General features: G+C 43.0%; 1 long non-coding RNA gene across 1 annotated transcript in view; it reads left to right on the top strand.

Moving 5' to 3' along the window:
* The window catches only part of LOC142406409 (uncharacterized), a 69,322-nt gene extending 57,848 nt beyond the window's left edge, over positions 1-11,474 (top strand). Inside the window, exons 12-13 of the long non-coding RNA XR_012774575.1 lie at positions 9,764-9,954; positions 11,460-11,474. This is a non-coding gene — a long non-coding RNA (uncharacterized LOC142406409). The remainder of the gene's footprint in view (positions 1-9,763; positions 9,955-11,459) is intronic.
* Positions 11,475-22,117: the final 10,643 nt, after the last annotated feature.

Raw genomic sequence — 22,117 nt, 5'->3', positions numbered from 1 at the left:
GAGAGAATCTGAAGAGCAAAAGTAAGAAAACTTGTGGGCTGAGATAAGAACAGTTTAATAATTGGAACAACAACAACAAAATAATAATAAATTGTGATGAGAAGGAAAACAACAAGAGAGCGAGAGGAGCAAAACCCAGGAAAAAACAAGTGATGCAACCGCTCACCACCCACTGACCGATGCCCAGCCAGTCCCCGAGCAGCGATCGCTACCCCCCGGCCAACTCCCCCCAGTTATATACTGAGCATGACGTCCTATGGTATGGAATAGCCCTTTGGCCAGTTTGGATCAACTGTCCTGGCTGTGCCCCCTCCCAGCTTCTTCTGCACATGGCAGAGCATGGGGAGCTGAGAAGTCCTTGACTGGTGTAAGCACTGCTCAGCAACAACTAAACCGTCAGTGTGTTATCACGTTATTCTCATCCTAAATCCAAAACACAGCACTATACCAGCTACTAGGAAGAAAATTAACTCTATCCCAGCCGAAACCAGGACACATTTACAGGGGAAATATCCTTCCTTTCAACAAACCTGATGTCCCCCACACAGCCCCCCTGCAGCGGTTATTGTGTAAAGCTCAGAAGCCAGGCGCAGTTTCTTAGCACTGCAGAGGTCTTGCCTGCTCCTCTGCTGCTAGCTGTATCTCAGCCCCTGGGACACCCCTAGGACAAAGAAGCAGCTACTGGCCATCGGCTCTGACAAATGAGACCTGTGACCTCAGGCACAGTAGTTCAGAAGTGTTCCTTGCAATATTTATTAAAACCTTTGAAACAGTCCCTTTTGCAAGTATTGAAAGAAGCCTACCGTGGTGGCAAATTTAAGTACTCCCAAATTAGGAGATAAAGAAGATAAAGTTGTCTAGGCAGCCCCAACTTGATCTCTTCATATGAACAAGTCATCTTTAATGATGTGATCGCAGACCCCTGGTCCTCCTGGGGCTCCCATGGACGATGCTCATTTAACACTGGACAGCTCAGCATGGTCAGTGTAATGCTCATCTTACTTACCAGACCCACGCAAACCATCCTCCGCGGGCAGCATCGCTCATTTTCCAAGAGCTTTCCTATCATGTTAGGAGTCAAATGCTATGCCAACTCTAAAGAAAACATTTCCTCACTAATGCTGAAAGATGAAGTTAAGCTATTATTCTCATTTTTGGTGGCAGAGATAGATTCAATAACCACTAATTACGGGCCATGGTTTTTCGGAGCCCTTGGTGTGTTGTGTGTGCTCAGGCTATGGCTCCCTGCACCTCCAGTTACAGCTGAGGCAGCAGCAGCTGCAAACCAGTTTTGTCCTGTGCACTGAATGAACATAGGAAAAGCAGGCTGAGTATGGCACTATGTATTTAAAAGTGGATTTATAAAATGTGCAAAAAAGAGGCTGGGTATGTGACCGTTATTTCAGCAGGTATTTACTAACTTTGTAACCTAAATATTCCTTCCTATCTTTAAGTGGGTACAGGGTGCATTTTTAGGTTTTATTTTCAATACATTAAAAAATTCAGAAACATTACATGTAACATCATGTAGGAATCTGAACTTGTTATCAGCTGGACCAAACACTTTAAATTCACTGTGTAAAGCCCTGCCAAGTGTATTAATAGGGTAATCCATAGCAGCAGCGGGTCCCCATCGTCCCTACTGCCTTGAAGGAAATGGAACATGTGGCCTGTAAGCGTCCCAGATGTTTGGGGAGAACAGAGGAATGAGGAGATTTGAAAAAGGAGAGGCTTGGACCATGGAGAGGAAGTGGTTTTAGGACAGCACTATGGAGAATTTGGGTCCGGAGTGTAGAACTATGATGTTTCTTTAATGCAACAAGAGATCAGCAAAAAGGCATTTTAGGGAAGAGCTTGGAAGGAAGGACAGGGGATCTTTGTGTGCTGTTCAAGGCACTGACATCAGTGCTGACTCCCTCGACAGCTGCTTTCAACTCAAACATGCTGGGAGGGACTATGTCATATTTTATCTCAAGCTTCCTAAAGAGCCAATTACTCTAACAACTCATCCCCACTCAGAGGCAAAATAGAGATTTCTAATGAGGCATCACCAGGTCTCAACCAGTCTCCGAGCTGACCACCTCTGTCCTGTGGATGTCTGAAGCATCTCATGAGTTTTAGCTCTGCTTTGCTCAGCGTTGTGCCTTCCCTTGCTTTATCCCTCACTTCTGTTGGTTCTGGTTTTGAAGTCAAGGGTTCAGACTAATTCTTTTTTTCCCTCTTCCTTTTGTTACAGAAGCTGTAGGTCTGTCTTCCATTAGTAATCACTTTGTGGGAGGGAGGCTACTTCACAAAAGACTATTGTCCTCTGATGTAATATACTAGTCCGGTGTCCTGCGGCCCCATTAAATTCATGTTATTCACGATCACGGTGAATTTTCTGGTTCACTTTTTTGTGAAAATGCCCCAGCATTTAGTATCAGCACCTAAAATAACCTGCCAGTCTGGGCTGAAGTGTTCTCTGCAGGTGGCAGCCCCGTTCAGAGGGTACTGCTCTGAAGTTTAGTAGCATCAAATAAAGCTCCAGACCTGGTTCTTCATCTCTTTTAAACACCCTTTTAAAAGTATTTTTTTTATAGCAGCAATAAAATGTAGCTATCGTAGAGCTGAAATAATGCTATTTTTAAATCAAACTTTTTTGCAAAACAGAGTCATGGCAATTGTGGTCCATGACCCATTATTATTGCAGATGGTATTCTGTGGCTCACAAAGAAAGATTTTACATGTGAGACTGCATGTTTACTGGTTGTATTATCTAATAATGCTGTTTATGGATAAAAAGGATAATAATCTAGAATGAATAGGTAGTTTCTTCCCCCAGCATATACAAATTAATTGATATCCGTCTTGGATCATAGATTTAAATTTTCTGGAGTTATCATCCCAGGCTACTTCTGTTTTACTATTTTGGTCCTTTAAAACTGCCTTTTCTTTACAGCATTACTCAGAGCTTATTAGTCTGTATTGTTTTCTTTATGGTATTTCTCTACATCCTGGATATTTCGAGTTTTGTTTTGTAATTTCCATATTTTAATCTACTTTTCCTTGTATTTAAATTTTATATAATTAATTTTAATCTCCTTATCTGTCTCTATTTTTTGCTTTCTCTTTTCCTGTTTCCCTGAAGTCCTCTTCTGATCTGTACTCTCCCAGTGACAGTCTGTTATGTTTCAGGTGCACCTTCTCCCAAAGTAATTGTAAACCTCATCTTTTAAAGATTTTGTTTTATCTCAATTTATATGCCCTCATGATAGGGGTGTTTGTTTTCTTTTGGTTTTCACAGATATGCTTATGATCCTCTAAGGAGGCTGGCCAAATGTTGTTCCCATCCCTGGACCCTTTCCTTCTCCTTTCCATCGGGAGCCACCCAGGGCATCAACAGATAGAGAGGCTGTGGCATTATCAATGATGCAGCTGGACCCTGGGAAGTTGCAGCTGTGATGTGCTGAGACTGTGATGAGTTTGGTTAGGCCTCAGGAATGCATGGAAAAACCTCCCTAGAGAGCAGAGGGCACTGGGCAGTGTTTGCTGCCACACAACAAGTGATCATGATGGCTGGAAGCAAGGACCCCCTGGAAGAGCAGGGGCCATGGTGAGGAGATAGTTGTGTGTAAATATTGCTCCTTCCACCCTGGCTTACCAAGCTGAGTTTTCTTAATTTAAAAAGTGAAGTTTTACTCAAAGCAAGGATACCTTTTTGGGTAGTACACTTCCTGGGAAGGCTCTGGGCAGTTCCACCTCTCCAGCCAGGTGACTGTCCCATCATACTTACATGCCACCTCTTCACGAGTGATTCATCCCCTGTACGAGCTGAGCATTGATGGTATTGGTTCTGTCTTCACACTCTGTGTTGTAAATCAGGTATCACACTGCTCTGTGCACCCAGTCTAAAATTAATAAGGAATCTGTTAGTGTGTAAGGTAAAAATCTGCTCCATTTAGGTATCGCTTAAATCTTTCCCATAATGAATTATGCTTGCTTGTGTAGAGGTAATGTACTTCACACCCACTTTGGTAAATTCTGTCTTTCCAGCAGGCTTTTGCAAACTTATTTTGCTTGTTGCAAAATATAGCAGCTCTTTACAAAGGCTAGACGTAAACTTGGTTTCTGTTTTCTTCCACTTTTTGTGCAGTTCTTCATGCTTCTTCTTTCAAAGTTTTGTGCGTAGTTTTCCCGTTCCTTTCCGAGCTTTTGATTTTATTCCAGTTGCTCCTTTGACTAACTGAATCCTCTGAATAAGACCTGGTTTCCTTCAGAGCTTTCAATCTCCAAATGGTGTTCTCCACTTATGGTCTAATTGCCTTTTCCAAACTGAAGTCAGAATCTTTTCTGCAATCTTGTTCTTGGTTTTGGCTCTCCATTACAACTTTTGCCTCAAATTAAGGATTCCATAAACCATCCAAACAACACAGTTGATTCAAAAGTTGCAACTCTGTTCTCAAAGCCTCAAAAGTCTCTTTTTCCTTCTTTTTGAGTTCTCATATGATATCTTGTCAGATGTCATAAGATCTCTCTCAAAAGTTTCATTCTATCTAGAATGAAGTTTTTTTTCAATGTCTTGGTCATAATCTCAGCACTAGTTTGATCTTCACTTACATGCATATTATCAAATCAGGTTTGTGATTCTGTGATGAAAAGGCTGCTTTTAGCCACCTTTTTCAGTATCTTTGCTTGCCTTTATGAAAGGACAATTTTCTAGCTTGATCCGATTGCTTGCTCTGGATTGATGGGGTCAGAGCTGTTTTGGCCTTTTCAGTTCCATGTTCTTTGCTCTTTTTTTCCCCCCTTCTGTTTCTAGGTCCACTCATTTGTAATTACCACCACCTCGGGTGCCATGTAGCGTTGCAAATTAAGCATACTGCCAGTTTGGCCCCAGAATTTTCTAAATAAAATAACAAAAATCTGCTAGTACCAAAAGAAGGGTTTTCTTGTGTTGGGGTTTTTTGTTAAGGTTTTTTTTTGTTTGTTTGTGTGTTTTTTTACTCAATATTTGCAAGGTGGTGGTCGGTTTTTCCAGATATTCACTGATTTGCCTCTGCATATAAAAAAATAAGCCTAAATAATATAAATTTCACAAAGGTTATGAGCACCTGAAGTAGTTTTTAGAGTGGGCCCTATAAAGTAACTAAGATGTACTTCCATCCCACCATAAAGGGTACCTCTCCCACAGAAAAAGGGCCTTGGGGCAAGGTGTGCTCTGCTTGTTGAAGTGTCAATAAGGAGCATATTGACCTGCAATATTTCATCACCTTCCCAGCTTTTTACCTGAGAACTCCTGATCCTACATCCCTGCCTTTGGCTGTTACACGCTCTGATTTTCTGTATCACAGTATCTGTACTGCAAGTCTGTAATCAAAGCTGTGCTGGGCTTCATGTGCCTAGTAGTTGAATGTAGGAATAGGCATCAGGGTGCTTGGTGTTACACCCTTGTCATGGCATTCCTTTTGGCCTGAGCTTATTCCCGTACCTTGTGCTGAGCTGAACTGGAGAAATAAGGGGATGCTGACCTAATCCCACCCCCTGGCTGGCCTGGCTGCAGTCCCTGGATACTGAGGGGCCAGGTAGCTCTGCTAGGGAAAAATCATCTGAAGGCCATTATAAATTTATTGTTCACTTATAGCATTTTAGTGTTTGTAGAGCTGTTTTGCTTCTTTATTTTGCTCTGTGCAGGCAGAAGCGGGAGAGAAGGAAACGCTCTCAAGCAAATAGCTGTGCAGCAGGGTTAAGGGAGGACACATCCTCAGTGTGAAAGGTTGTGAGAGTTCAGACTCATTTTGAGATCTAGTGCATGCATAATGCATTTCTAATAACTTAAATAGGTAGCAGGTCATGAGAAAAACTCACATGTTTAGAGCTGGCTGGAAACCAAAGCTGTTGATCATATACAAGTAAAGTGAGCAAGGGTCACCATTTGCATGCATTAGGATAAATCCAGAGCTGGTTCATTGTGGATCACTGGGCGTTTCTAAATTTGTACTAGCAGGATGAAGAAGGCTGTGATTCAGTGGCATTTCACTCACTGAAGTTAATAAGCTCTTCCTATCCCCACACTGACCACAGGATATCAGGAGATGAGGAGATGAATCCAAGCCTAACAAAGGTATGAAATAGAAATGAATTTGCCGAGAGTAACTAAAAGCCAGGACAGAAGCTCCTATTCAGAGTTAAGATGACCTTAATTCACATTTGTTTGACTAACTCTGAGTGCGCTAACCACTGGCTCTCCTGTGGGTGAGGACGTCCAGGTTCAGCTGTTTCATATGGAATAACATGTTGAGGATACGTGGGGTAACTCCAAGTTTCCTTTTAAACAGCTGGAGTTGTACATTAATTACATCTATCTATAAACATACTTTCTTCATCCTTCAATAAGAACAAAGAACAGCTGTACTGTTGTTAGTTGTAATGTGAGTATGCACACATCTCTAGAGACTATCCCCTCCTCGGCCTATGTGCTCATCTCAGATCTGACTTTCTGAGGCAGTTTGCTCTGTTTTTTGTGTCCAAACTTTTCCAATTTGCTTTATATATATATATGTCCTTACAGGACCAGCAGCAGCATAAGTCTTTCCTGACACAGCTGAGCGGCCAGACCATTCCTGCTCTGGTCAGTGTTGAGTTTTTGTAATTCAGTATCAGCAAGGGGCAGTGTAAAGAAAAGTAGTTTCTAGATGAAAATGGCACTTTTACTTCCCACTAGACTCTGGCCACATGAAGTGAGCCCTGAGGTTGTGCAACTCATGCCCTTGTCCTCAGCACTTTGTTCTGCGCTGTGACAGTGGCTCAATGAAGCATGCTCTTGCCTTGGGCAGATGCCCTCTGAAATTTATCTGAAATTAAATTTATTACAGTCCTCTGTTTCTTACTTTTTACCTGCTGGTCTTAACCTTAACCTTAACCTCTGCTTGCCATAACAGACCTCTCTAGCAGATGTTTGTCTGTAACTGTAACCTTGACACAAGCGAGTTGCTACCTCGGTTGTCACAGAGCAGGTCATGGCTGGTTTGTAGTGGGTGGGAACCAGGCTGCTCTTCCTCTCCAGTGATGGTCCAGGAGGCTGGAGGACACAAGTTTGGGAGTTCTTACCCAACGTAATAACTCCCAAATGGATGAAGGGATCGAGTGCACCATCAGGAAAATTGCAGAAGATACCAAGTTGGGCAGGAGTGTTGATCTGCTCGAGGGAAGGAAGGCTCTACAGAGGGATCTGGACAGGCTGGATTGATGGGCTGAGGTCAATTGTATGAGGTTCAACAAGGGTAAGTGCTGGGCCCTGCACTTGGGTCACAGCAACCCCATGCAACGCTACAGGCTTGGGGAAGAGTGGCTGGAAAGCTGCCCCACAGAAAAGGACCTAGGGGTGTTGGTCGACTCAATATGAGCCAATATGAGCCAACTCAATATGAGCCAGCAGTGTGCCCAGGTGGCTAAGAAGGCCAACAGCATCCTGGCTTGTACCAGAAATAGTGTGGTCAGCAGGACTAGGGAAGTGATCGTGCCCCTGTACTCGGCACTGGTGAGGCCGCACCTCGAATACTGTGTTCAGTTTTGGGCCCCTCACTACAAGAGAGACATTGAGGTGCTGGAGTGAGTCCAGAGAAGGGCAACGAAGCTGATGAAGGGTCCGGAGCACAAGTCTTATGAGGAGCGACTGAGGGAACTGGGGTTGTTTAGTCTGGAGAAAAGGAGGCTGAGGGGAGACCTCATCGCTCTCTTCAACTACCTGAAAGGAGGTTGTAGAGAGGTGGGTGTTGGTGTCTTCTCCCAAGTAACAAGAGATAGGACGAGAGGAAATGGCCTCAAGTTGCATCAGGGAAGGTTTAGATTGAATATTAGGAAAAATTTCTTCACCGAAAGGGTTGTCAATCATTGGAACAGGCTGCCCAGGGAAGTGGAGGCACTATCCCTGGAGGTATTTAAAAGATGCGTAGATGTGGTGCTTAGGGACATGGTTTAGTGGTGGACTTAGCAGTGTTAGGTTTACGGTTGGATTCCATAATCTTAAAGGTCTTTTCCAGCCTAAATGATTCTAAGGTTGTCACAGAGGAGATCATGGCTGGCTGGGATTGAGTGGGAACCAGGCTGCTCTTCCTCTCCAGTGATGGTCCAGGAGGCTGGAGGACACAAGTTTGGGCAGACACACTTGACTGGCATCTGTGTGGGGTGAAACTTGGAACTTCCATTCCCCAGGAAGGGTTGAAGTTTGTTTTGATTTCAAATGTGATGACAAAGTAGAAAAATAATTGCTATATAAATAAGTGACACTGAGCTAGAGAAGATAAGCTGATTACTCTTAATGGCTTAAAAAGCCAGACCAAAAAGTGACAATAGCTTTCAGCTTTTCTGTTGTATTGTGATATGTGAGCAGTGGTAGTACAGTATATCATTCTGGAAAATTCTCTAGTGAAATTTCAAGGTTTTTCCACAATGAAACTTTTTAAACTTTAACTTTTAATAAACTTTTTATTTTTTCCTGCAGGAAAATGAATTCAATTTTGCATAATTTTACAAGCAAATTTGTTTGATTTTGATATTTTTCCTTCCCTGAACTAAAGCTCCCAAACCCAGACTGTTTTGATGAAAATCTTCCAGTATATTCCAATCTTAGAAAAACTACACAGTGACATCTGCAAAATTTTGAGAAGATTTGGTGCAGACAATACCACTACTGAAACAGGCTGCCCCTGTCCTTGCACAGTCAGAGAAATTTTTTAATGCTGTTGTTTGGATTAGTGTGCAGTCAAAGAGATGGTAGGACTTTAACCATACAGATTTTGGAAAAAAATGTTGTGTGCTATTAAACCCTACCAGCTTTATGTGTTTGCGCTCACACTACCACCAGGAGATATAAATCTAAGTTAAGTCAGGTGAGGTAAGACTCTGGTCTCTAGAGAATAGTGTAGGAGTTACTGGGAGGAGGTCGGTGATTTAGCAGGAGCATTCTTTCTGCACTGACTGGCACCAAAAGTATAAAGCTGATGGAGTTCCCAGCTAACATACCAGAGATAAAAAAGAGTCCTGACTATTTGTGTTTATAAAAGATCTCCTAGCATTTTGCAAAAAAACCCCGACACTTCAAATCTATGCATCCTGTCTAAGTTGCAAGTTGTATTCTCCTCCCATAGACATCCCTCTTCTCTCAAGAGGAGAAGAGTGCTCTGCTTCCTATCTGCAACTCTATCTTTTTTATCTCAGTAGGAGCATGCACAGCAAGAACAGTGTGAGCCGCAAAGATCCTCCATTTTGATGATGGTGCCGAGAGCACATCCTAGAATGTAGGTGCCATGGCTGTGTGTGTCGGGAGACAATGAGTGCTATAGATTTACATTAGCAAAAGCATTAGGGAGTTCAGATTATCTTCTCTGCTTTTGGTCTCCAGGCTCTAGGCAGGGTGCATAATGCATTGTAGATGCTAGTGGCCATCCTGCACAGACTATTCATAAGTCTTAACACTTCTTGGGCCCCAAATCAAACATTTGATTGAATTTCAACCTGTTATATACTGTGTATGGGTTTTGATGCCTTTCGCTGTCCATCTTCATTTTTTTCTAAGATGAATTACATTGAATGGAAGAGATGGTGATATTGCATGTGTGTGAGACATATGTGGGTACAATCCCAGCGTTCACTGACTGTACAGTCTCCTGCTGTCTTTTCCTAAACTCTACACGGCACTGCTTGAAGGTATCATGTAGCCTTTTAACCAGCAGATACTGGTATGATTTACATCATTATGTATATGTCATTTGTTCGAACAATCGAGTTTAGATGGAACTGGTTATAAGTAAGCAAATAGATATGCAAGAAGATCAGGTCCTTTGCATCTGGATTGTAAACCTATATATGGGTGAAGCCCATGTGAGAAGTGGAGGAGACTGAAGAACAGTGTTGGTTCTAGTCCATGCATCTGCTTTGAAGACTGTTGAGGCACTGCAGGATCTCTGGACAGAACAGGTATGCTCCTCAGGTAGAAGAGTCAGACACTGCCTGTGGCCCTATGGGGGAGCTGAGCCTGGTGATATGGAAACCAGGCTTTATTCTCTCCTGTGACACAGATTTCATTTTTGATCTTGGGCAACTTTTGATCTTGGGCACTAGAAATGCAAACACAGTTGGACCTCCTTTTGGAGGGGGAGGGGGGAAAGGGAAATATAGAATATTCAACCACCAAGATATGAAACAACAAGGAAATAAAATCATTATATACAAGTGATGTTTTCTTTAGTTTTACCAATTCACTATGAAATCATCAGAAGTTCATGCCAATCTTTCAATCTATTGTGTCTGTCTGATAAGTGATATTTATTTCGGGTGATTAATGGAGGTGAATAAAGATAAACCACAAGAGCACATGCGTTTTCTTGATTATGTCTTATAAAAGAATGCACTTGGATGAAACAATTTTCAGATATTCCCAACTGTAAAAATACCCATTGCAAAACCAACTGAAATTGAAAGCATATTTGACTGAATCCATTTTAGTTTTTCATTCTCCAACTGCTTTTGAGTCTTCTTTTTCCTGTTTCTTTTCAATTCGCATTAACACAGTTTCTCTGCCTGGCTGGGTGAAAAATACCCGAATTTTGCCTCAGTACTCACTGCAGTCCCTCCAGTGATCAGCAGGGGCTCCTCTTGGACTGTGACTAACTTGGCTCTCTGCTCGCCTCACTTGCCATTGACCAGCCCTTGGTGTTTCCACACTGGCTACCTGATGTGGATCCTATAGTACTGGGGAAACACATTAGTGCAATATTGTGTTCACAAATTCTCTCTAGTTTTTAATCTCACAAATCATCCGAAAAGGGGAATGGATGGATCACCATAGATGTGTTGTCAAAGGACACTTTGTGTATTCCAAAAGCCAGGCAATGAAAGAGCAGCAGCATCACCATGTTCAGGAGATTATGATCACTGATGGATGTGGACAGACCTTGATATAGTTTTGCCACACCTGCAATTAATGCATGATGAATTTCATATCTGGATAATAGGACCCCCCCCACACACACAGATATCTTCTCTGATGAAGTATCACATCTTCACAAATGCGGAGCTGAATTTAAGCATATCTTGAATCTAATGCTCTTGTTTGTCTGCAATATGTTCAGTTTAACTTCCACTGACTTCAAGGATATTTTGACTCAGCGCTCGTGTTTCACGCTCCACCGGGAGCCGAGGAGTTTAATCCAGATGACGGGGGGATGTAGCTGACTGTGGCGGCCAAGGTGGCTCATATGATAGGGTGACCCACATACCCAGGGTGACCAAATGACTCAGGTGCTTTCCTTCACATGCTGCAAAAAACAGGAACAGAAAGAAATAGCTCCATTCTACCAAAAAAATTGACTAATTGGTCACAAACATATGTTACTGATATATAGGTAGCCTGGGGAAAATACAGTGCAAAGGTGCAAGTGCAAGACCAATGCCAATGAACCTAGACATTTGGTAAATTGTAGTTAACTCAGGTGCGGTTTAGGAGAGAGCCAGCTTTCAGAAGAGAACTGAAGAAGGTGGAAAAGGTAAGTCTTTTACTAGTTTATGTTGAATAATTTATTTCATTATTGAAAATCTGAGAGGATAAATTATTTACTCAGCTATTTTCCAGCAGACAAAAAACAAATCTAGTAATAAGAAACATTCCTGGAAGGCTATTATGATTTATCATGAAGAAAATAAGACACTGAGAGCAGTGGCTGTAAACTGAGTTGTGGATATGCTATACAATAGAAAGTAATAAGTTGCCTTTTCCATCTTGTTACGGAAATATGAAAAGCTGCCTAATCTTTCCTAGCCTTTAGTAACATACAATTTTTTATTTTTTTGTGGGGGAGAGGAAGGAAGCAAATTTTTGGAAACCAGCATTCATGTGGTCTTGCTTTCTCACTCTGCCATTCTCTCTATTGTCATTGTTCACCAAGGCTCAAATGAGAGAAGTTTTTAAGGATGGGTTTAATGTGTTCTAACTTTAGATGTTCACAGTGTAGGTGTCTGGACCCGAGCTGGCTGGCAGTAGATCTCTGTGACAGTCTATGGAGATGTGTCAATGCAGCCAATGGAGTTCAGGGTGAGATTTGACTCACCAGAGTCAGGGGTCTATCTAGGCTGAGGTGTATGGCACCCTAAAGAGCATACATGCTATTGATCAGCTCTCCACTGACTTTGTAGAGGTGTGCTCAGGAGTATATGCCTACATTATAAGCAACTACATTTAACATCACAACTCCTAGCACTTGCATTCCAAGTGCCACTTTGGGACCCTGGGCTCTTTGGAGGCTGTTCATTCTGCCAGAGTGGACCAGGATACCGTTCCTGGATGAGTGTCAGTGAAACCTTTGGATAAATTTCTAGCTTGCATGACAGTTCTCTATGATTTGCTCTTACTTTTGGTGAGGGTGTGATTTCATTCCATGTCATATGTTGCTCAAGCTGACAACTATGTGCCAGACGTTACCTAGGGCAAAAATAGCAGAGACTGTCATGGCACTGTACCTAAAAATGGGATTTTGGTGCATAAAATACCCTTAGCAACCCAGGCTTATGCATCTGCTATCAGCTCATCTGAATGAAAGTGATAAATTTCTTTCTGGCTTGCTTAGCCTGAGTGTTGTATGGGCCAAAAGTGAAGAGGCTTCTCTGTGGGCCTGGGAGGTGAGTTTCAGGTTGGCTCCAGGCTTGTGCTGAAGTTCATTCCTCCTGATTTGCATGTGTGATAAAGCTCACCATGCACCTATCTCTAAATAAGAGCCTACATGTCACCTTGTTTTGCACACCCTCAACTTTGTTTCCTGAGACCTGGGCTTTGCCAGGAAGAGCATAGCACCAGCTGCCTAACATGTGGAGAGAGTGGAAATCAGAAGCACAGCCAGAAGCAACACCACTAGATCAGACCTGGCTGACTGCTAAGGCCAGCCACATAACCTGATGTGGCTGGTTCTGTTTGTCACTGGCTGAGTAGGTCATTGCCATAACCAAATCATTTATCCTGTCCTGACTCCTGTAACATCTCTTATGCTACAGATCTTCTGTGGACTTGACTTCAAAACAGTTTGGAGGAGGTTCTGTCTCTTGCAGAGTTCATCTACAGTTCTGCTCATGCTGGGACATGTAGACACTACAGCTATGCAGATTATATCTGGCTAATAAAAGCAATCCCAAATGTTGTGGTTATTGCAATGAACGCAAACCCATTGTATTCCCTATTTCTTCATACTTGCAGTACGATAAATATCAATTACCAGGTAAGGATATGTTTTGAGTATGGTTAGTGAGGAATCAGCCCTGCTATTCTCCTGACAGGCGATAGGATCTGCATGACTAATTTGCTGAGAAATGAAAGGACAATGTTCTTCGTTAATAGTAGAGAGAAAGAAAACATTTGCATGGTGAATGCAGTAAATTTGTACGTGAATGTAATCGGCTTTGCTCAGTCTATTGCACTTAAGTGATTTCTGTGTCTAGCAAGCAGAGCAAAAAAAACATTTCACAGCTCCTCATGAAAAGTGGCCAATCATTACTGCAACCCTTGGGACTGGCTGTGTGATATAACATTAATCATGATGAATCGGTGTGGCATCTATGGGACCATAATACGCAGCTCTATGAGAAGAGCATTGGGTTGTGTTTCTGAGTACTGCAGACTAGTTTATGTTTTTCTCTTCACCCACAGAGAACTTTTTCCAGTCACTAAAAGTATCTTATTCACAACAACATCTCAGTTAACTATTTGATATAGTGCAATGGTTGGATTTTTGCTTTTGTAAGGTCAGAACCATGAACTTACATCTTCTGATATAAAATGACTTAACCATAAGCAAACTCCAAACCATACAATCACTGATGAATTTAGAGTCCTGAAATAATTTTAAAAATCCTACAAGTGAAACTGTTAACTCTAAAAAAAGAAAAAAAAGAAAAAAAAGCAAGATCAAGGGAAAAACTTATCTCTTCCTGTGTGATTGATCTTTTTCTCTTGTGATTACCCTCTGACCTACAATAAATCATTTTAGAGTGTGTCAGGAAAATCTCTTCAATGGCTTTAGAGCTGGGAGGAGAAATGTTTTGTCTCTCAAAGTATTATCACACAAAACATCCAAACAATTGCAGCTTTTCTGTTATTTTTCCCACATCCAATGAGATGATGGAAGAAGGTTTTTCCCCATGTTGATGTGAGTTGATAGTGTCTAATGAATGTTGCCATCTGAAATCCATATACAACTTTAATGCTGTAGGAAGTATATAGGAGACTTGAATTTCCTTATGGGTGAAGAACCTAACAGGAAAGAAACACACTGGAGAAATCATAGCCCTGCTTTATGGAGCTGGTGCTCATTTGAAAATAAGGGTATTTTCAAAATAATTCCCTATTAAAAAAAAAAAAGTAAATTGCTGAAACCATTGCCACACTTGATCTCAGGAGGTAGGAATGGGTATGAAGGCTGGCTCTTCTCTGACCTGTTTTCAGGTAGTCTGAGCCCTCATGGTCATTTTTGTGGTAAGTTGCTTGTAGTTCTTCCACACAGAAAACCACTCTGTCGGCAAAACCACCTGAGCTACATCACAGCCTTGCTGTGAAAACGATGTGCAGTCACTCCACTGCGAGGGGTGGCAATGCCTTCTGACATGTTAGCCTCATAAAACCTGAATTTGGTGGCTTTTGATGGATACATCCTGCACAAGACATCCATTTGACAAGCAATTTGGAGGTGGCTGATGCCTCCTATAGTGGCAAAAACCTGGAAAAGACTTTCTATAGGAAGCTGAATTAGTTCCCATGAAAATATTGTTGAAAGTTATCATTATAATGTTGCTATTAAACATATGTTAGGACATTTGGGATGGGATTCCTGTGGGCAAATACAGGCATCTAGAGCACAGATATCTACATCTGGGCTAGTAACCACACACTCTCTCTAGCCACTGGAGACCAGAGAAGAGTTTGATGCATCCTGAAGAAAACTTCTGAAACTGTCATCCTAAGAACATCCTAAAAGTGCCTATTTCTTTTATTGGGCTTTTAATTTCTTTTTCTGGAGCTCTCAGAGATTAGCTCAGAGATAGATGTCAATATTTCAGATGTGTGATGTTAGGAGAGATGGATCCCTACGGATCCCAAGCAATTTTATAGGCATTTTCAAAGCAAAATTCCCAGTCTAAATACAGTAATAGATTCAATAGTTTTTAAATACTGACTTGCTATATTTTACTTATACAAATATATGTTTGTTGTACGTTATATATTACACGAATTTGTTAAATTGTTCTCCCATTTAAATTCAATTTCTTGTGGTTTTGCTATCCGCAACCCCCACCCCTCACTTGGAGGAGGCCCCCCACATCTTTACAGTAAAACAGCCCAGAAATGTCATTATGTAACTCCGATACCCTCCTAATCAGTTGAGCTCTGGCTGGGTGGGTAACCCCAGAGGCAGCGAGAATCTCCCGCACCTACGGCTTGTCCAGCTTCCCGTTCTCAGAACTACCAACCACAAGAAACTCCTGTGGTTACTAACAGAAGAAACAAGTTCCCTCCAATCTCCCAGTGCACCTTGTCAGTTGTGGTTTGTGAGAATTACACTGTGCTCTTATCCAAGGCAGTCAGGACCGGTGCAGGCTTTGCGCCCCTTCATGCTGCTGTTTGGGGTCCTCAGCCTATGGCTTCAAACTTTCCGGCACGGCGGCTCTGTTCTGTGGGAAATTGTTCAAGTTAGTCCCACAAAGAAAACCATTGCCTTGTGAAAACTACCTGTGCTCAATCACAACCATTCTGTGGGAATGAAACAAGGCTTCCCTTGAGATTTTTTTATTTATTTTTCCTTTATGTCTCTGCTAACGTGAGAGATAGTTTGTGGTGAAGATCTTGGTGCCTTCTTCCCTCTAACACTTTCTAAATAAAAATGAGCAGCCTCTGTTCATTTATATTATTGCTCTGACATTACCTTTACTGTGAGAACAACAAGAAGTGAACCATTTAATAGCAGTGAGGTGAGAACTGCGTGATGTGAGATGACATGTTTCCTAATTAAACCACTAATAACAATAAAAGATGCCACCAGGTTCTTCTATTAGAACACATAGCTACAGCAGGAAAACCTTTGTAATATAGTTAGTCTCTCACTCTTTCCATTTCCTTGAGGCTTTTGTGTACATTTGTTTCTCAATATGACCCGAAAGATCAGGCCTTGCAAAACACCCTGCTTTTTAAAAAGTAACCCCATGATCTGTCAGTGCATCTCTCACATTGCAGCTTTGTCCTGTGACTGCTTGGCTGTGATCCCAATGGGATTACACCAGCCTCTAATGGGCATGTTTTCCCTGGTTGCTCCTGGCTATTCTGCAATAGCACCACTCAGCTCCATCAAGGAAATAACTGCAATTTTCTCTTCCCTAATGAATTTCATAATGTAATCAGTGGCAGGCCATGACTGAGAATGAAACTAAAAATTGATGCAATGGTCAGGCAAGAAATTTGACTTGGAGCTTTGTTTTGACTAGGTCCCAAATGAGGAGAGGCATTGCTGACAGCTCTGCGTATACTCTGTGGATGCTGATGGCTCCAGTGGCAATAAAAATGTTCACAGTTTTTTGTTTTTGTCTTGTTTTCATTACCACTGTCATGTTGCTTCTTTCTGTGAAGTCTAGGTTGCCAGCTAATGATCTGGTTCCAGGGGCAGGAACAGCCTTTGGTTTTCTGCGGAGATTAAAGAAAATACAATAAAATCACACTGCAAGTTACCGTGTGGAGGCTCAGCCTCCACCGGGTGCTGGCTGAGAGCAGGTAGGCAGCTGAAGATGTCACCAGGCACCCGGGTGTTCTCAGAAATACTCAGCTATCGAATGTACTTGGGATGTTGAATACAAGTTATTTAGGTGTAAAGCATCAGGGACAAACTGGTGAAGGGCCACCAAGCTTCACCCACACAAGGGCACACCTCCACATTATTTTTGTACTCTTCAGTATGATCCAGTTTATGTTTGACCTAGCAGGGTGAGCAACAAATGGTCAAGTACTGACAAGCCTGACTCCGGCTCCCTTCCCCTCTTCTCAGTCTGCTGGGCAAGTTTAGCAGCAGCTCACCACTTCAACCAGGCTGGGGCAAAATTCAGTTTGGACCTGCACGTCTTTTTTAGCTTTGGGACAGGCCAGTCCAGGACTCCCACGCCAAACATCTGTGGGAATCTGAAGACTTACCAAGTCCAGCTCCAGAAGGTTTTAATGTAAGAAGCAATTTGGCTAAGTCAACATGTGCGCAGGGGATACATCTGAAGGATGCCAGATGAGGAGGAGGCCACCCTCGCCATGAGTGGGCAAAGCAGCATGACTATTCCTTCAACACGTCAGCCCAAGCACATGCCACGTACCACCGTAAGTGCTGCAGCTTCTCTAAGGTCCCTTGGTAAACCTGGGCCTGGCAGTGACAATAATCACCATGATTATTGTCTCTCTGCAAACAGCGATTTCCCAGGCAGGTGGAACAGGGTGAGAATGACTGCCTGGGAGCCCTTGCAGTTTGCAGCCGGAAGAACAAAAGCCACTCATAGTTTTATTGTGCTCAGTTGTGGCTGCAGTAACTGTGCCAACCTTCCCCTGCCCCGGAGCCTGGTCCAGATGCCATGGTTCCTTCCCCTGGGGCTGGTGGCTCAGGAGCTGGAGAAATGGGAGCCTTCTGGAAAGGTAGTTGGGTTTTCTCCTTGCTGTGGGTGAGGTGGCTGCTGCTTTAACACCACTGAGGGTGGTGGTGAACTTTCCTGGTGGGTTTTTGCTGGCTCATTGTGCTGATAAGCAGAATCCCACACTTCTGGAGTGCTTTGGAGGTGCAGGGCAGGCTGTAATACTTTACGTGAAGTGCATGCAAGGCTTCACAGAGTCATTTATTATGAGTGCTGTTCTGCTGCCAAAATCTCTGCTATGGTCATTTGGTACCTGTCCGTGGAGTTAAGCGCAACAGTGCCAATTGCCACCAACACAGACTTGGCCCTCTCTGCTGGAAAATCCCAGCCTTCCAGGATATGCTTATCTTGCTAGAACTATTTTATTTTGTCTGCAGTAAAGCTGGACAAGTGATTTGGCATTGCTGGGCCGGGCTGTTAAAAGCATTTGTAAACGTGAGGAGTTTCGTTACTGCAGAGGACCCAGCTCCACAGCCCACCGAAGACAGCACTCTCATTTCAGTGAAGGCAAGCAGTCAACAGTGCTCTGGTTATTGTGTCCCCGAAAGAGGCCAACCTGCCCTGCTCCTTGTCCTAATACCCATTATTTTGGACATGTCTAACCTAACACCTTGCATATAGGTCTGCAAGGTCTTTCCATACCCCATGGCTCACCCATTTGGGAGTACCTGCCATCCCCAGCGCTGTGCTGACCTGCTTTCCCGCCCCTGGCTGGCATGCGCTGATGCTGTGCCCCTGGTGATGTGGTTCCCCTAGAAGGGGAACCTTCTAGGTGGTGGCTCATTGCTCTGGTTACACCACAGGTGCCACAGTGTATGGGCCTGCACATAGGGAAAAACCCTATGAAACTGCTGATGTGCATGTACTATTTCTGTCTGGGTCCCAGACAGCCTCTTGGGTGGACTAAACTCAGAGGTAGTCCACAGGACAGTTTGGGAAGGTGGTGTTGCCACAGACAGACACTCAGCATAAGGCAGAAAACCGAAACAGTTCTTTCTAAAATATGCAGATCCTGAAATACTATCTCCTGCTTCTGAACTGAAAAGTGAATATTAGTGCTAGGCAGTGTTCAGGACCTTGCTGTTTTTGGTCAGTGATCAGAGAAGTGCATTATAAGACTCACTTGGTGTTCCCTCCAGTTCAGAGGGAAGGAGGGAAGCTCTCTCGCACTGTGCAGAGCTCAATGCTCTCAACCAGGCAAGGGTAATATTGATGAATGCAGTGTGCACTGAAGCTCCACATGTCTTTTTTAGGATGGCAAATCTGCTCAATACTAAGTATGTATGATGAGATACAGCAAACGCTAGCAGTAATGGTAAAGGTAAGCCTTGGAGGGCTGTCACCTCCACACAATCCTTCTCCTGTAAAGAGGGGAGCTGAATTGCTGAGATGAATGATTCAAAATAACTGCAATAGTTGTGGATTGTTTTTTTGGTTGCTCTTTGTGATAATGTGATTGCTTCAAGGTACATGCTGCCTTCCCTTCCAGGGCTTCAGTCAAAACATGGCTTGTGGAAACCAGTTCCCTTTTACACTTCGACTGCCTGGTATTTACATTCTCCGCTCATTGTTTGTTCTCACTTTCCTCTTGCCTCCGTAGAAGTGCCTGCTGAGAGTCGTGCCATTTGCTAGGGACAGCCAGAAGATGTTGACTCTACTGCCTTCCCCGCAGGAGTCTTCTGTGCAGTGATGCTCACCGCAGCTGCGTCCAATTTCCTGAATGATGTGCAAGGTAAACATGCAATCAATTAGCTGTACTGCACGAGTGATGTGATCACATTTGCTAGGATTCACTGATTTTAAAAGCAGAAAGGACTGTTATCATGTAGCCTGACCTTGCATTTTCAAGGTTTTGTTGCACAATTTATTAAAAACCCTTTCCCTCATTTGTGGTCTGTAGGACTAGGCACTCCTATATACAAGGCTGATGCCCACATCCCATTTTCCACAGGCAAGCCCCAGGAGGACACATGAAGTTGGCAACTAGGTGAATCAAGCTGGTGTTTAGGTGCTATAGAACCTAAATGCTGATTTCAGTAACTAGCTGGAATATTTGGACATCCTTTTTAGACACTTTGAAAACTGGACATTTTGCACTGCAGTTTCCTGGCACTAAATCTTTTAGAAAAGCAGGCCAATGGCTTCCTATAGATACTCAGTTTCAGACCTATATGCATTTTAGAAAGATTATCTGTACATTTTATCATTAAGCATATTTTTGCAAAGATAGAAAAAAATCTTTCACACACAGCAAATTAACTAAAAAGGGGCACTTAAATAGTAATCAGAAGTTTCTACTCTTCTTGGAAGCAAGCATTTTCCCCCCTCCCCCATTAACTTCTCTCTAGGCAATTTACTAATTCTAATTAAATGCTCACTCCTGCAGTTTCTATACAGTCAAAACTCCTATTAGTTAGATTTTGTCCAAGGTAGAGGCCATGGGGTCTTCATGAGACTAATTTTAACTTCTTTTGATTTCATAAGTCTTCAAATCAGGCAGCAGTTGCTCAGGAAACAGAGCAGGTGGGAGAGCTTGTTCTTTTGGGCAGTTTGCAGAATAAGCCATAGCTGGGAGTAGAGGATGGTCTCCACTGCATTGCACATGGGGTGTGAATCGTCAGTGTGCAAATGGTGCAAGTGGATGTGATGTTCTGCCAGATCAGAGCTGCAGCATATGCCTTCCACTTTGGTCTGGTGTAAAGGACCCTACATACCCTACAGCAGTGCAGACCACACTGAGTAGTTCAAATTAAGCTTAGGTTACTTTCAGCACCAGACTAAGGAGTGCAGTTGCTGTGGACTGCTCTTAAGTGACTGTCTTTCCTGGTTGACTGAGACTAAAACTTAAGGAGAAAAGTTTCTTGATTTAGTCATCTTAACTGAGCTCCTACAGGTGTGTGGGCTGATCCCAGATCATCTAAGCAATTGCTGGTCACCATACAGCACTTACTAACATAGATAAAAGTAACTAGTGCTGTGTAGTTGGGAACCTTGATAGCTCCAGAGGGTAGGAGTTCAAAAGTGTTGTAGAAAAGGAGCCTTGTAACCTACCCAAAGGCATTAGTAAAGCAAAGACTAGAAACCAATGAACTTTTTGTGCATGTGTTAAGTTATGTTGGGCTTTCTCCCTGGCTATGTGAATCAAGAACTATCGTCAGCCCTACTCTCCCTGACACCACCAGAAAAACTCTTGCTGATTTCTGTAGATGTGAGATCAGACCTTAAAGTGTTACCCCAAACAGGCAGAGCTCAAAGGGAGAAAAAAAGCTGGAATAGTATTAGGTGGCTGGTTCAAAAACAGCACAGCCTGGTCAGAAATGCCCCTCTCCGACCTAGGCAGTGGCCATCCCTTCAATGCAATCACAGCAGCACTTGGCTTTTCTTTCATTGCACAGGCAGCCTTGCTGCTGGTACCTATATATGGTTAGTTTTCTCTGTGTAGGTAAAGGGGTTGCTTCCATCAACAACTGAAAGAAAGTCAGCCTGAGCTGCTAAAAGTGCATGTGTGTGACTACAGCAGTTCAACCCCTAATCTGTTCCTCCTGTTAAAATACTGTTTATTGCTGCTTGTCAGTGAAGAGTGACCAGTAAATGGAGATGCCTGCTCCATCTGGGTGCCAGATTAGTGGGCGGAGAGCTGCTTCCTTTGGATCTTCCTGACACATTTCCTAAATTTGAAGCCAGGATCTCTCCTTTCTTGAGACTGACATCCAGCCATCATTAGAGGGAGCTGTTGCCCCAGTAAGCCCCAACCTCCCTGTACGCTCTTCACCAGACCTGCTCTGAACTGCTGTGCGGCGAGGAAATTCAATTGATTCATGAGTTGGCACCTTTCTGTACAGCACTGTCAATCACGTCAGCTCTTGGGGGTGCTTAGTAAATAAATATCTTCATTTTCATTTGTTTGGCTTTCTGTACGCAACAGAAGAAAGATGTCTGAGCTGAACTGTGGCGGCACTGTGATCTCCCACTGCTGGCTGGGGGAGCCAGCGAAGCCTTTTAGCCTTTCTGTTAACCTACATTAAAAAAGGAGGGGAGAGCTTTGACATAATTTTCTTCTGTCATTTCACCAGCCCTTTGTTTGAACTATCAGTCTTTTCCCTCATCCTGACCCTGTTCTCATTTCCATCACAACTGGAATAATTCAAACCAAGCCAGGGAAGTCACGTGGGTGCAAACTCCTGTGAATGAGATCAGAGTTGGACTTTTTGTGAAAAAGGACAAAGGCCCGGGACCAAAATCTTAGCAAAGTTGAGCATCTGACTCAGTAGTTAACCTTTGCTTTTAACTTGTAACCATTTTTCTTGGAAACAAATATCAGGATTGTGGCTCGCGGTACCCTGTCTCCATGCATTCTGTGCTTGTTTCACTAATTGGGGATGGGCATGTTGTTAGGTTTTGTTTTCTGGCGAGAAATGTGTGGAGATTAGATACACGGTGTCACTGG

This window comes from Mycteria americana, chromosome 2, assembly GCF_035582795.1.
Source record: "Mycteria americana isolate JAX WOST 10 ecotype Jacksonville Zoo and Gardens chromosome 2, USCA_MyAme_1.0, whole genome shotgun sequence".
In the NCBI taxonomy this organism is placed as follows: Eukaryota; Metazoa; Chordata; class Aves; order Ciconiiformes; family Ciconiidae; genus Mycteria; species Mycteria americana.
This window is presented reverse-complemented; position numbering and strand designations above follow the sequence as displayed.